Source organism: Centroberyx gerrardi, chromosome 22, assembly GCF_048128805.1.
Source record: "Centroberyx gerrardi isolate f3 chromosome 22, fCenGer3.hap1.cur.20231027, whole genome shotgun sequence".
Taxonomy (NCBI): Eukaryota; Metazoa; Chordata; class Actinopteri; order Beryciformes; family Berycidae; genus Centroberyx; species Centroberyx gerrardi.
Window position 1 is genome coordinate 5543828 of NC_136018.1, and position 17491 is coordinate 5561318.

Here is a 17491-nt window from a genome sequence, read left to right on the forward strand (position 1 = left end):
TCTGAGGTCTGAGAGTTGTATGTTTAGAAACACAATCAGCTGTTCACAGCCACTGTTGACCAAGAGCTGAGGACCTCCATTATGGCCGCCAAAGGGTGAGTTACATCACTTCAAAGCCCTCTGTATTTAATAGTTATGCCGGTGATTCAGGTTCTTCAGACACTGCCATATTCCTGCAATGCAGAGCAGATAGTGTGATGAAACCATCAGCCTATGTGTACTGTATATCTTTTGTTAAAAGAACATTGAATTTCATGAGATAGCTACTTGTAACACCTGTCTGCTTATCTGCATGGTAGTTTACAGTTTATACGGTAGTAATATATATACAAGTTTTCTATAAGAAAGTACGGTGCGGCAGAGTTTGCTTTAAGAGGCTGTTTTTTGCTCGACTGCATTTAAAAACTCCATATTCTCACTGAGACAAAGCAGAAAACAAATGGCAGCTATCGACTCTCCATCATTTCCTCCTGTTTTTAATCTTTTTCATCCTGCGCAGAGGGTTGGGCTTTACAGATGTCAAGTGCTGCAGCATTCTTCAGACAAGAAAGTACGTTCACTGAGGGACCTTCACTCTTTCCTCAAGTGACAAGTGTGAAATAGAAACTACTGCATATTAAAGGCATAGTTACATATTTTCACCTTAATTTCCATGTCTGCCACAACAAATACAGCTTTGCTTTGGAACAAAAGTTTTGTTGGTCATTTAAAATACACTGAAGCTTAGCTATAAAGATGCATTGTTGCATTTTTTCTATTTGGTTCGTTTAGGTTCTCAGGTTGACCAATTACAAGTGAACCAGGGCTTGTAAACAAAAGTCACATGGGTTCACAAGTCGCTCCTTTATTGGTCAGAGTTTTGGTAACCTGTCATCCTGAAAGGTTGGAGATTTTGACGGCGTGAGGAGTCAATACAAATCCTCAAAACAAATGCTCCGCGACACACATATCGAGGAGGCATTTCACCTCATCTTGACTCCAAGCTTACCCTCGCTTCATGTTGTTATGCTAGACTTTCCAAGCATGAGGAACTGCTGGCTATTAGATGTCAACATCTGTCTCCTTAAACCCATAAAACCTTGCATTCTAGGGTATTTTCTTGTAGTTGGTTCAGATGAAGTTCTCACTCGTATCAAACCGCAACCGCAGTTTGTTTGGAAGAGGAATGAGACACGCATTTTCAGGCATCTCGGAGCGGTTATTTGTCACTACCCGTGCTCGAACAGCATTGTTCTTAACTGCCCAAACAAACCAAACTGAAGGAGTAAATGCTCCAGAGTTTGATTAAACCGCTTCGAACGTGCTTGGTGTGATTGTGCCTTTAATGTTGGTTCCAATCTGCAGAGAAAAAGGCATCCAAGAGCCCTCCAATTAATTCAAACGAAACCCCAAACACATCCATACCATAATTAATAACGTATCGCCTACCTACGCGAGACGTAGATACACATAAAAGTTAATTTAGAAGTGCAGAGCATTCTCCCGATACACCGTGAGGTAATATTCTTCTAATGTTTGGGGAATACACAGCATTCCCTCTACAACAGGTGCTATTTCATTTTCTGTTTGGCTAGCTTTAATGATCTCATTAAACAGCCACTCTAACCGGGAACAGCCGATGGCACCTCTGCCACACGACAGGGAGCACAACAACACGAGGGGCACATCTCCAGTGAAGAGCAGGAAGGCCGGGCGTCTGTCTGATACCGCGGCGGTACAGAGGTTGCTTACTTACAAGACGGACAAGACTCCGAGACCGGACTTAAAAGGCAAATTGAATTCCCTGAATACGGCCGTGCACAATGCCCTCGCTGCTGCACGGAGACTGGAGACACAAGCTGAGAATCTTGTTAGAGTGAGTTGTACATCATTACCCAGAATTCTAGCCGGCAGTTTCCCCAACTTCCTCTGCCAGGAACCAAATGGCACCGATTAATCATAGATTGTCTGATGGCAAGAGGGGGAGAGGAAAATGGTCCTACGCACTCATCATACACTCTTTTTCGCAGACACTCCTGCCCCGGCACAGCACAGCACAGCAAACACAACCTACACTTGCGAGCAAAGTTTTGGATCTTTTTACATTGCACTTTTGCTAAGTGTAAGCACTTTAGGGGGTTGCATTTGTTTACATCATGAATTCAACATGTCAATACCAGACTTACAGGAAGTGGGTCAGACAGATAGTTTGTCATGAGCTTAAATGGCAAGAAATATGTAAACAGCAAAAGGGCTGTTGCGGTATTGCTTGTACTATAAATGCCTCTGCTTGTTTCACAATGTGATGGTAATCAAGATGTCTATTGCAAATCTGATTTGAGTGTTTTTCTGTTCAAGTTCAAGTGTTTCAAAATATGAATTTAATACCAAGAATTCATCCACTAATGCAAAAAAGAAACAGAATAGTTTGAGGAGGATCAGGAAATGGAGGCAGTATAATTTGAATGTCCTTTGAAGGTTAATGGGATTGTGCCAATTCAAACCCAAAATCCCAAACACACTGCAGCTTGCCAGCATGAAGATTTCCATGTGCAAATGCATGACAGGATGATTTTTTCATCTCCATTATGTTTAGTCTGTTTTGCAGATGCTATTGTAAGCTTACTGATTGTGCTACCGTTTGCTGTTGTAGATTATGATGATAGTCTGAGTGAGAAAGATGTTTATTTCCCAATTCTGACAGAATGCAGCTAATCTTGGCAGAATTTCGGCAGAATTGTTTTAGTCCGCCTAGTTTTTAATAGAGCTCCAAACGCCCTCATAATGCTGGACTGAATGGTCCAATTTGAAAGTCAAAAACTTGGCATTACACCTTTTTCTCTCCGTCCATCTGCCTCTCTGTCTGTCGGTCTGTTTCACTCGTTCTGTCTCTCTCTCTGTGTCTCTCTCTCTCTGTCTGTCTCTCTCTCTCTCTCTGTCTCTCACCCTCTCTCTCTCTAACATTTACCTCAGTTCTCCTCATGTTTACCTTCTTTCCCAGACTATTACTGTATCAGGACACAGAGCCTTTCAATATCCCTCCCGATTCTACCAACCAGATATATATAGCACTCAAGATGCTAAACGCTACAGTGACTCCAGACAAATTGAGTCCTCTGCTTGCTCATTCTGTACATACACCCTGGCAACGAAACGCAATTACACGTAATGCCACGAGTAAGTGGTGGAAGCCAGCTTATCATGTCAGAGTCCTAACGAGTGTTACTGAAGGAAATCATCATTAATGCTGAGCACAAAGACAGTCTGCCCTGCAAGGGAGGGAGAGGGGCTTCATAAGAACCAGTTCTCTCCCCTCTCTTGTTTTTGTGATCCTAAAACCCTCCTGCTCATTGTGGGTCAGGCCAATTATGCTAGCAATAGAAACAGAATGGCTGAGGGTCAGCTTCTACTGTTTTCATTACACATATACTCACACATATACACACATACACTACCAGTCAAAAGTTTGGACACACACATTTTTCTTCATTTTTGCTATTTTCCACATTTTAGAATAATAGTAAAGACATGAAAACTATGAAATAACACAAATGGAATTATGCAGTGACCAAAAAAGAGTTAAACAAATCAAAACTATCTTATATTTTAGATTCTTTAAAGTAGCCACCCTTTGCCTTGATGGAAAGGCAAAGGCTTTGGAAAGAAATTCATACATAGGCATCAACTTCACTATTTATATTTGTCTAAGAAACAAAAGTATTTAGGCATAAGCCTTTACATCAAAATGGCTTTAAGATAATGAAAAACAGAGTACATTCAATCAGGTGTGTCCAAACTTTTGACTGGTAGTGAAAACCTCTCCAATACATGCATACTAGGGATGGGACAATATGCTTATCTCACGATACGATTCAATACGCGACATGGGGTTCACGATTCGATACAATCACGATACGATGTAATAAATAAAAGTTCAGTGACAACAAAGGCTGACTGTGCAGAATTATGTTTATTTCTGAGACACAAATCTTTCTAGCGATGGTAATGGCTTGCTAGAGTATAAACAATTTTAAACTGTCATTACAAAGTGTAAATAGCAGAATAAAATGGAGCTAATATCACAATTCATTTTTCTGCCCCATGATACGTATTGTCTCATTTTTGTATTGCGATATATTTTCAATATATCGTCCCATCCCTATTACACATATACTCACACATATACACATATACACCTCTGCTCTACATGTACACCCATCTCTCCACACCTCCAGCTTCGCTCTCTGTCCACCCCCCACCCCCACCCCTCCCCTCCACCCCACTCTCTCTATGGCATCCCTAAAACAGACTGCCAAATTAGCCTCTAATTACAACGCTGTCCATTTATTATGAGAACTCTGCTCCTTCAGAGACCGCTGTCAGCTTTGGGTAGAACATCTCCTGTTCAGAAACAAAGCCAAGAAACACTTCACTGAATGCACAAAATATTAAGGACATCTTCCTGAGTTGCAGCCCCTTTTGCACAGTCCACATCTCAGTTGTCTCAAAGCTTAAAAGTCCTTCTCGAACTCGTCTGCTTCTCTTCATCTACACCTCCTCTTTTGTGATTGGTGTAGATTTAATAAGGGAAATCGATAATGGCTTTTACCTGGTTTTGCCTGATCAGTGTACTTCATGAAAAGAGTTAAGTGTCCCTAATATTTTGCACATTCAGTGTATGTTGGAAGCATTGACTTGACCCACAGAAAGCATGGGACTCTGTCTCAGCTTCACAATGACGAATAACTAAACAGCAAAACAAGAGAAGAAAGAAATTAACACGGCTAAATGAGCAAACCCAAATTGTTGCATATATTCATAAAAAGACAATCACAGCAATCAAACCTTTACTACTACGGGTCTTCAATCTCGAGATGCAAACAGTGTTGGGTATGATGGGGCGGGGTGCATGAAATATTCAGCTACTGTATACTCATTATTTTGCTGGAGCACCCAGCATGGTGTAGCCTGGCTAAGTGGTGATTGATTACCCAGGACTGGGGAGAGGGTGCAACAGACAGAGACAGGAGATACTGTACGCACAAGGAGAGAAAATGTCTCTAGTATTTTATGTGGGACAACATTTCCATGCATGTGGCAGTAAAAACAAGGCAGAGCCCACAGTGGGAAGAAATTCACTTTTTTATTATTAATTCCTCGGAGTGGATAAAAGAAATGATCAGCAATAAAAATATGCATACTAGGGTTTGACTGATATGGGTTTGATGGCCGCTACCAAGGTTTTTGTATTGAAGCTGCCAATAGCCGTTATTTTCCGCTGATATTAAATATCTTCAAATTTTTGCATTTTCATGCCAAAAAATTACACATATTCAGTATTTCTCCCTGACTGCTATTCTTGGCAGGGTGTAAAAACAACTGAAACAGCATTTAGACCATCATGTGGTCTAAAACTCTCTATTTAAACCAAATGAAATGAAAGGCTTAGCAGCTTTTTGAGGCAGGGTGACCCACCTCAACTATTCAATGGTAGAGGAAACTCTGGATTGCATTACTGCCTTTAAATGAAGAATTCAATTACGAAAAACATTACTGAACAATTAAATGAATGAATAGGAAAAGGAAAAGGAAAAGGTTTTATAGACTGTTTTGATGTAGCTGTGGTCAGGGAGGAACCTCCATCATATTGGAGGTGGACGACATGATAAGCTGATATCTGATATTTAATAAAAGGCCAATGTGGGTCTGATATATTGGTCTACTCCTAATGCATACATCAATATCGTAAGGATTAGACGCACAAAAATCACTGGGTGAACTTCTAAGAGGCTGTTTCAATTATGCAAAAAGGCCAAGGATTATCTTTTGACAGGGGCATTAAGTTATCTGCGACTTTCATCGATCTCTATTGGCCACCAAGGAATTACAAATAATAAAGTCACATTTTCACAATTAAGACAAGTAAGCTAGCTAATTTGAGCAGAGATCCAACAGAAATGTGTAGTGAATAGGGAATATATCACAATACAAAATAGTGTAATAATAATTCTGCTATGCCATTTTAAACGAAGTTGAAAATGCGAGTAGGTGTGGAGTTGTTCCAAAACAGAGTGTGGGCTGGACAGTGAGTTTTGAAAACCACCTGTCAAAGTAATCGATATTGATCAATGACCCTATCAAACCACGACTGATACATTATGGTCATTTTGTGTTACGGGATGGTAAAATTGCCTATTTGCACCTTTCATTTCACTGGCCCAGAGATTCTTTAACTTGTCTCTGCAAGGTCCAGCTCAAAAAGAGCTGAACAAACGCTGCGTAGGAAACAGAAAGACTTTCTGTCAGAAGACGAGAAGGAAGGTCTCTCTTGAAAAAAACTCAACTTAATGCCCTTGTCATAAGATTTCAGGTTCTATGTTGAAACAGCTGACATGCTCTAGCCATCTGCCAGCCTCGCCACAATGCTGGAAAAACACAGCTACTCTACAAAATGTTTCTGTAAGCCCTCGCATAGCCAAAAGGGAAACACTCAGTATGATGGATTCCAGTATGCCTAATGAAATGCTGCTGTTGCGCACTGGCACCGTTGAAAAACAGTGGCCCACATAAAGGTCACTATAAATCATGGCCCTCGTTCCCAGCCCCCCATGTTTCCGATCTTGCAACGGTCTGACCCCAATCAAACACACAAGTATCCCACAAGTATCCACAAACACTATAAGGGCTCGCTGCAGGGAAACTGCCTCACTAACGATTTAAAACTAATAGTGCAAGCTGGAGCGCTCACTGTGCACATTAGTTTGTGATTGGATTGTGTGAACAGCTATAATCAATCCCTTGAATCTTATACACTATATCAAGGATAATAATTCTGTAGAGTCATAGTCAAAGAGCAGTTGTCTTTCCATCAAAGGGCTGCTCAGAAAGTCTTTACATGTCACACTCCTTGTTAGAGAATGTGTTTGATATATTTGAAAGCCCCAGAATGGATCAACAACTATGTCAGAAGAGCTTTGATTGCAATGCTGACTCACTCACTACCAGGCAGCGGCTAACAGGTGCACAGATGCCAGACGACTGGAAAATCATGGTGCAGGGTGCAGTAGGCATTGCACACCAATCAATAAAGCTGCATGCATGTGGAGGTGCACAAACAGCGCAGTGATTTTACTTCTTCATCACATGATTTGAAAAGGCAAGGCATGAAAGCAAGCGACGTGAGCCTCGGGGGTATCGACACAACTCCTACAAGATGGCCAACAGCCCTGAAGTTTGTATTGCAAATGCATTAAATGTGCGGTGGAGCACCTAATCATGCAGAGTGGTCCTCCATCAAAATGTAGTCATCAGCCGGAAGGGGCACAAGCAGTGTAATAAGCCAAACAGCTGTTTGAGGTACAAAACAGAAGCATTCCTCAGTATGTAAACAGGGCTACATCTGCTTTCAGTCTGCTCTCTGGGAAACACATTATGAGCAGCAAATGAGGCTGATCCACAATGAAGGTGATAGTTTGCACACTGAGCAATTGTCTGGTGAAATAATCTTACCTCCAAATGTTGTCCAAATGGAGATCATCCGATCTCCTAGATGATCATGTAATCATTCAATTGAATTTTGAAAAATGAAAATCACCCAAATTGGAGTTACAAGGTTCTCACCTGTAGGCTGGTTCCAGACTCCTGAATCGCGTCCGTCCCACTTTTCAGATTTTGTCGAGCGATTCAGAGAGTCTGGTGTTGCTGCTTGTTCTCGCTCTGAGAAACAATTGAGCCAAGCTAAAGTTTGAACTGTTTGTGCAACGGTTTCCAGCATTCTTGGTAAAGTTAGTAAATACGGCCAGCATCAGTGTCACTGAAAATAACATCAGAGTGGCCGGATATGTCAGTCGCTAGTGGAGGAGGAGGAGGAGGCAATCTCAGGCTGAATAATGGAGTGGGAACAACATGGCCATTCAGTCTGAAGATCAGGCTATCTCACATGACAACGCTACTAGAAAACCAACATAAAATACAGCAGCAATCTCATGATGGCTTAGTCGACCATTAGCAATCACATGGTCATACAGTTGACCAATAGTAATTACAGGGTGATTTAACTGACCAGTGGTGATTACAGGGTGATGTATGTGACCATGATTTGAAGTTGATGAGTTGGTTCCTTGGACATTTTTTTTTTTTTAAATGTACGCCATGACTGCAATCCACAGTGCAGGGTTAGGGTTAAAAAACATTGACAGAAAAAGAAAAAAAAAGAAAAACAAAATTCAACCAATCACAGTCTTTATAACACTTCTCATGGTTATAAGTTAGAGCCGCTTCCTTTGAACCTATGCATCATGCAGGCGCACATACTTTGAAGTTAATGAGATAACGGAGGCCATCAGTGGAGAAGCGCCAACTGTTCCAACTGAGAGCTCAAAAGGTCTCAAAAGTGATAACCGTGACGACGGGGCCAGAGGAAAAGCGCCTTCATGGTGAGCCTTTTGAACGCATCTTCTCTTTTACAGAGATAATTCTCCCAGTCCAAAATATATTTTTCATTTCAGCCCAAGGCAACAAATCATTAGTCCTTCAACAACACTGCCGACTGTGCCCTTGAAGGCCTGTTTGCCATGGCAGAGAGCAATCACAAACAAACAGAGTGAAAGAGCTGGAGAACGACCATCGGAGCCGGTTCAAAATGGTCCTGCACTCCTGCCAAAGGCACCCACACACTCATTCATTTGCAGACATAAAGCATAATGGGCTGCCCGCACTGTCCAGCCAGTGGGGGGGACAACAAAATATACATCCCATGGCAACATTTTTGTTGTCATTATCCCTTACGCTGCTGAGTGCAGACTTGATTATCTGTAATTTCTCACCCAGATGAACAGCTTGGGGGTGTTTTGACCCTTGTTTTTAAGTGTTACGCGTTTCATTTGCAGGCTGAACCCCCGCTGAGCATCAAGAACGTCCAACCTTCATGCGAGGTGGTCAGAGATCACGCTGTGCACATTTCTCCCTGTTAATGGGAAGATGAAGATACAGGGCTTCCCACTGAGACATCACTGTTAGTCCCTCGCCGCCGAGTACGGGCTTATTGTGCAGGAAGCAATTCACTTTGTGCAATAAACCTGTCATGTTGAAGCCAAAGTACATTTTCTATTTTCCTGTCATGTACATTTCCATGTTGCCACCACCTAAAAACGCACCCTAGAGGTCAAATAATTTTACGGCTGACCGAGTGAATAAATCAAACAAGAAATTGGGGATACGGGCAAAAGAATACATCAATAACGCAATGAAAACAATCAATATCTGAATGCACAAAATGAAAGGTGACAATGTGTGTGCTTCTTATATCTCACTTACTATCCAAAGCATTAAAGGGCCTGAGAGGTACAAAGTAATCTGGTTGGGCTCCTGATTAAATACTTCTGACATGTCTTCCTGGAGAATCTAGTCGGTAAACTGACCTGACAGGTTGTAGATCTGACAGGGGAGACAAAAATGGACCAACAAATGTCAGGAGTCTGGCGGTGGACGCCTCTCAGAGATTAAGCCATAGTAGAAGCCATTTTCATTGTTTGTATTTTTGCTGCATGCTCACTGCTTTTCTGCTGCGCTGCTGCTCCACCTCTGAGAGTTTGGAAAATCTTAATTTTGTTTCCTTTTGAGCGATCAGAAATCTGCCAGGCACTAGTTTGAAAGATTTGAGTTTTGTGTAACAATACGCCTACTCAGCTTTATCTGCAACATTTGAGGAAGAACGAGCTGTGGTGGCTGTTGCAGTGCTAGTGGTAGGATAATTGCAGGATAGATGCATGATGGGAGGGCAAAGGTGTGTGTGTGTGTGTGTGTGTGTGTGTGTCTCATCCTCACCCTTACCTGGCTAGAAAAAGATCTGAGACAGGAATAACTAACCATAACTGAACATCTGGTACATCTTATATTCCACCTGTTCACCCTGCTATCCACTGAACTGCTATTGCTGGCTAAAACAAAAACATTAGGGAAAGTCACCGAAGGCACGATGCACATCCAAGTTCACACAGGTGCCAGACTAATAAAAAAAGACATGAAGAAGAGCACTATGACTCGAAATGTCACATTAAGATGGGAATAAATTAGCTCATGGGATCAGTGCAGTGTATGAAAGGAAAACATGCCCAGGTTGTGCAAATATTCACTTTATGCTTTGCAACACTAACAGAGTAAATAAACGAGTGCCATTCCGATATGGAAATTGACCAAAATCCTCATCATAAACACACATATTTACTTCCCATTATTCAGGGATAAAAGAGATAAATAGGAAAATAAGGACATGGGGAGTAAAGACTTCAGTGATGGAACCATTTACAAAAACCTGACTCCACACAGCTGTGCCCCAAATCCTCCAAAATGGCCTTGAGTGTTTGCAGAGCAAAGCTTATTCAGCTATTAATAAAGCTGTCATGGGGCAAATCAAATAATTTACATCAAACCAAATTACAGAAGAATAAAGTTGATCTGATCTGGATATCTGTTTCATGTCATGACTCTCCCATGTCAAGGTAACATCAGCAGCCTTGGTCTTGCATCCAGGAGGGTTAATGCAAATCACAGGAGTGCAGTTAAGGCAAAATCTCACCCAAGACCAGATTTTTGAGGAATCAATATATTGGCCCTGCATGCCTGAAAGAAGGAGTGGCTGTAGCCTCACATGACATTTGGTATTCATCCTCCTCATCCATCCATCCATACATACATCCATACAGCTACCTGCAGCTCCCCATACAGAGAGAGACAGGGTAATATATCCTGAAACCCACAGCTTTAGGTGTAGTAAAATATTAATGGGTCCCTCCTTGGGCAAAAGGTTACCTCTGCCCTCAAAAGCTTCATGAGGCAAAGGAGACAAAGACAAAACCCAGCAGTCATTACGACCAGACTCATAAAAAAGACAGGGCAAAACTTTCCAACTCTTTAACTGTGATTCATAACTAGGCAATATCATTACAGACTCCATTACATCGCTTCTGCTCCAAGGAAGAGAGGGCGAATGACACATGAAACCGAAAGGGCGTGAACTATCAAGAAAGCATGCTGTGCTATTATCTCACAAGGTAACAAGGGTAAAGGGCTATTACGGATGCAAAAGCCAAAAAGGTAAACGCTGTAATGCGCGTAGATACGTATTTTCCAAAGCTGTTGTGTACGGTTCAAACGTGCGTCAAAGCGCATGTGGATCATTGGGAGGCGACACTTCCAAAAGACGATTTGTTAATAAACGAAATCATTTTCCCAGCGTCATAATGTCATGCAAGATCAACAAAGCAAAGCCGCCTTACCATCACGTTGCCCTGCATTTTAGCCGTCTCAATCAGACTCTTCTCCTTCATGTTTTCTCCGCGGCCTGGGTCTTCTTTCAAAAAAAAAAAAGATTCAATTTGTAGACTTTTGGACCGCTTCTGTCAGCCCTCTGTCCCCGCCAGTTCCCTGCCAGACCCTTAGGTAGTGAGCCAGTTCATAAGTGGGTGGGCTTACAACCTAACGCATTGATCAAAAAAAAACGTGGGCTCTCTCAAGTATCCCGTTTAAAAACAATTCTCGCCCGAGTTTCCCGTCCTCTAATGCAAAACAGTAAAGCCTATAATGAAAAAAAATAGAGCACTGAGACTGATAAGTTTCCCCATAAATTCTCCACGCACTCAGGATCACCACGTTAACGTCGCTTTCCTCCCGGTAAGAGGAGCGTGCAGAAGATGCTTCCCTCGTTAATTTGAGTGGATCAAGAATTCCCACTCCCTTCCTCAACGCCCCTCTTCTCCGGTCGGCAATTGACAGTCGGTGCGTGTTGTCCGTGCCGCCACTGCTGGAATAAAGGGAATCATTTCAATTACGATGGACAGCACGTAAACTATTGATGGCTGAGAAACCCACTCGAACACCGACTACCACTGCTGGTGGGAACAGATCAGCTGTAAACCTAATCTGCATGGAATCAGCTGTGAAATTAAACATGCGCATGTTATGATGAAAATGAAATAAGCTGCCATAATATGGACTTGTCATTACTGGCTTCAGTTCTGCACACCTGTAAACAAAATTAATTAGTCTCTAGCTTTCAAATGACTAATAAACTTTTTAATAACTAAATATTTACATAAAACCTATCCTTTGGTTTGGTAAAGTCATTTCATGATTGAGGGAGAATTCTGCATCAAGAGCCTGCCAAGGTCTGTGGTGTGCATCCAACTAAATGTCTGTCGCTTTGCCATTTTTATGAGTTTTCTCCCTTTAGAAACTCAGTCTCCTTTATCAGCAGCCAACTCTCCCCAAAAGTTTTCAGAGCCGGCTGCACTCGGATGATGACCAAATCCATGCAACACAGGGCTTTCCCCCCTGAAAATAGCAATAAAGCTGTCAGCATCCTCTCTAATCTATCCACAAACTGTGACAACCAAACTCTCAACAGCATTAAAAACTTGCTCAATGAACAAGTTTGTGCTATCTACAGTATCAGAGTGAAAGGGGCATAAGTGGCATATTCCTAGTTTTATAGCAGAGCAAAACTTTATTTATTGCATGTTTTTTATTCAAAACAGGAAACATTCGTACCACCACAGACTTCAACATTTACAGAGATTAAGATTCAGAAAATTGACATTCTATAAAAAGCTAGTACTGCAAAGTACAGTTACAGCTTTTTCGCACCACAAACAGGGTTTTCACTTGAGTATTTTGGATTTCCTCCTCATTTAAATTGTTGGTGGTTGCAAATGTGTTCTTTTGACCATCAGATACAGCTCAACAAGAGCTTCCCAATGATATAGCCTACATTTAACGTACAAACTGTTAGGGACATTTTTCATGAAGCACACTGATGAGGTGAATCCAGGAAAAAGCCATTATCCCTCATTGATTTCCCTTATTAAATCTATACCAATCACAAAGGAGGAGACATAAGAGAAGCTGATGAGCTAGAGAAGGATTTGAGACAGTTGAGATGTGGATTGTGCAAAAGGGGCTGCAACTCAATATCAGGAAGATATCCCTAATATTTTGTACATTCAGTGTATAATACTCAGTTTCGGCTGTCACTTACGCCCATTTTGCACCAAACCCTCTATCAGAAGTCACCTGATTCAAGTTCAAGTTAAAGATTCAAGCTGAATTTGACTCAAGCCTTATGAACCGACTTCACTCTGAGAGTTTATCTGCTAAATTTCGACCCTCAACATTTAGCCTACTGCATGCAAAATGTACATTGACACTGCAGCCAGGCAACTGAGTGTCCCAAAACTCTCAGCAGTGCACTGACAGTAAGTTCCCCCCGCTGAGAGCGGCAAACAGCATGTCTCACATAAATCTCATTTAAAACTGCCCTGTATTAATTACTGTGGATGAGGCTGTCAAAACAACCTAATGGGGGCGTCAGGCTCCCCAGACTCCAGCTGGACTGCTGACAGAGGGAAACGGAGCGGATGCAAAGATAGGTAGCAGGCTGCCGCTGTACTGTACACAGGCTGGTTTTTTTAACGATCATCTTCATAAACACCCTTTGGAGGTCTTTTAGGGGTGTTACTGTCAAAAGCATGCTTAAGGGATAACCACACTTCATAGCTTTTCAAAACATGGCATCTAACTCTTGCTGCTTTGCTGATGGAGACGCATTTTTTCAGTGGCTGCATCAAATTCAACACATGAACTCCTGTTGACCCCATAACCTGGCCTATAGCACAGATGCAATATTGAATTCCTCTCACCATGTTGTTTATTCCCATACTAGGCACAGCGGGCCAAGTTGGAATTCATCATGTGCATGTGTGGCGGCCAAGGACATCTGTAGCGACGATGTTGGCCACGCAGAAACAGACAGCAGCTGCCTGATGTTAAGAGTCGGAGGGAAAATGGCTGGTTAGGGATGGGTAACCGCTACTACCCAGCGATGCTCAGGAAAAGGCAGTTGACAGTCTCACAGCAGACAGCATCCAAAGCTACTGAGCTGCATGGGAGCTCAGCTGGGGAGAGGAAACCTGCTGGAGTGTGGACTGCTGCTGCATGACTTGAATACAAGAAACCGCAACAGAAGGCTGGTGGTGCATGGCTCATTTAAGGTCACAATGAAATGGAAAATGAAACCTTGTTAGCTAACTTTCCATATCATAACATGCACCTACTTAATAATAAATGCAAAAAAAAAAATAAATAAATAAAAAATTCTTGTATGTTTATGTCAGGAACCACAAAAAGAGACATCTTGATTGATTCATTTTACATGTTTCAAGCTTGGCAAAACAGTTTGGCAAGCTGTAGATTGTAAAATAAATCAATGAAGATATATTTTTGAGTGTGGATTTCCCTTTTTTTTTGTTCTTGAATTAAGCCTATTTGAAATCAACGCACCAGAGAAGCCTTAATTTATGTCCATTTTCTTACCCAGCATATGGACTTTCTCAGTCATTTTGTATTTTTCTGTCAAAATCTGTCTTTTACTTCCTGGAAAACAATGTTTTTAGTGGTTACTTCAAGATGTACCAGGCAGGCGTAGATAAAAATTCCAACCAATAAAACCATCACATAGATTTGAACAACCCCCCCTCCGCTCCTTCCATCATATAAAACCAATTTCACAACATTCAAAGCGACACGAGTGGCAACATGGGATGGCGGAGCAGTTTTGGCTGTTCATCCTCAAAAACCCTGTTTCCATTTTATACACTCTGGTTGTGTCACGATGGCTGGAATTTATTCATTTTGAAAAATCAGAACATTGTGACAGCTCAATATTATGTGCAAAGCAATTTTGAACTTTTGAACACTTTTGAACAATCCCTGCCCACGTTATGTCCCGACCCAAAATCCTGTTTCAACCAGAAATACATCAAATTACAGAGGCAAGACACTGTCGAAATGCCATTTCTTTGTGACTTTAATTTACATCATTTGTGTGTAGTGTGTGTGTCTCTTTCTCTGTGTGTTTATGAATGTGGTTAGGGTTGTGTTTATGAATGTGTGTGTTGGTGCTTCTAGGACTGGGTCTGTTCCAAGAAAAGACTCCAGGCAAACTGAGAAGCCTTTTAGACAAAAGTGATTAAAAGTTGCCCAAATCCAGGATTGATTGGCCTGCATCCCCCAGTGGAGTGAGTCCAGGGAACAAGCTTCATTCTGGTGACGGCAATCATCCAGCACAATAAACCCAACTGGGACCTTCTGAGGACAAATCGATGGCTTCATTATCAACTCAATTACTCGATACCATGATACCCCCTACACTCCTGTCACTGTTGTCTTCCTCTGTTTTAATGACAACCTGGGACATTTTGAACTAATTTCAAAGTGAAACGAAATTACTGGAAGCGGCTCACTGTCGACCTCAATTGAATCAAATAAACCTACGCTGCTGCTGCTGCCCCTCTTCCCTAGCTGACACCATTGAATTTCACTTTACCTGTATTCTGTCATTTCAACAAAACAGTAAAGACAAGTGCTGTGGTTGAGTCTAACATCGCCCCAAAATGAAGACAAGTGGAGTCTCTGACAGCGGGTGGGTCGTGGCACACTGGTGAGTTCAAGGCTGTTGTTCCTCTTTCATATCGAAGTCGTCGGACATTTTCTTCTTTGTTCGAAAGTCTGATAAGTAAGCCGTTAGCATTATGAGTCACTTTGAGCAGAGCTATTTCAGTTTATGAGTAGCAGTGTAAAATCGGAAGTGGGGAAGATTGTGCGTTCTCCTCGACCAGAAGGTCAGGGTGCAAGCAAGCAAGATTTTGAAAACAACGGCTGAAGTGAATATTTGAGCTAAATAATGGTGTAAATATTGATATTTAACAGTCACAGTGCGATCGATTGGCTTCAGAAGACTTGGATTATGCTGCTTGAGCTGTATGGAGTAATTTTATGGTAATTTTTTCCTCTTTTTGGAGCTCTAAAGTCCCGGCCCCTACTAACTTCAGTTGTTTTGGAGAAGGCTGCTGCAGAGTTGTGCTAGCAGCCTCCCTGTGTGTCATATGAACTTCACCTGTTTCAACGGGCATGAAGGTGAGTAGATAATGGCAGAATTTTCATTTTTAGGTGAAGTGTTCCTTTAAGATTTAAGCTAAATGGGGTTTTTTTTGTGAACAATTATTTATTATTTTAATGTGAAAGGTAGCAACCAACATCCAACAGGGTTTTATGTGGGGTAGACAGCTGAACAACAATAATAATACAGGGATGAGACAAGTAAAGATAAATGAATAACAAGGAGAGGATAAAACAAGCAAAAGGAACATAAATAAAATAAAATAAATTAAAATAAATATATTTTAAAATACATAAATAGTATAAATAAATACATAAAAAATTGGTAAATAACCTGTGCCGATACATACACATACAGAATATATACAGTATATGTAAATAAGTGAATACTGTAACTTTAAACATATGTATAGGCTAAATGATTAATTCTGTTGCATATACGTATACTGATGAGTATACAGAGTATATACATTTCACAAAACCACCGAGTAGCAGACGACCTGTAGATTAATTGTACTGCCGGTGATAGTGATATATAAAGTGGATAAGTGTAATACCATATACATACATATATTATTATTTAGATTGAAGCTAAATGTTAAGAAAGATAAGCCTACTCTTACAGTTGTAGCCATTGTTGAAGTTTCAATGCTTTTATCCTGCATCAAGCCTATGTTAATATTGCAGAAAATTACTCTTTTGAATGTAACACAATAGAACCAAACTGGTGTTGGTCAGCCAACTAGTTTCCAGACAGTTTTATTGGCTTAAAGAGAGCAATATTTGATTTTTCCATATAATTCTTGGGGGATTCTCTGTTCTGGGGAAAGGAGTAAAAGTGCTGCAGTAGTTCAGCAAGCCTGCAGTAAAAAGTGAGACATATGGCTAGATGTGTATATTACCCCCATTAATAGGTTTAAGATAATACATATTTCATGTTCTTGCTGTATTGTTATTCTTTATTATTTCCTCATCCATAGATACAACATAATAAAAAGCTATAATAAAAGCTAGTAAAGAAATAGGAATGCTGTAATCATCCCTCATGTATTGACATATCAACATATGAAAAGTACTATATTAATCATTACTCATGACTCATGTCAAAAGTTAAATAACATTACTTTACTTATTACTCCCTGGGAGCAGTATTCTGTTGCACTTCTCATGATATTACTTTTCCATTTCACCCCCCAAAATTGTCTGTTGCCTCGTCTCTCATCTTCCAAATTCCCAATAACTGAACCGCTTCTCCTGCACGCTTCTGTGTGAATGATCAGGGAAATCAATTAACATTGATGTCCAAAGTTTCTGTCATGCTTTGGCTCGATACAATCAAAGTAGTGGGAATATTTTCCACTACTGAAAATCAACTTTTCTACTATTTCTCATCTAAGCTAGTGTGAGCCTGTGCCAACTGAGTGGGCGACGACTAATTCTGATGAAATCGAATCAGGAGATGGGGATGGGATACAGTTTTTGGATAAATAAACTTCAATCTGACATTTAGAGGGGGTGATAACAAAAGCTTATATGTTTGATTGGGAACCCTAATATTATC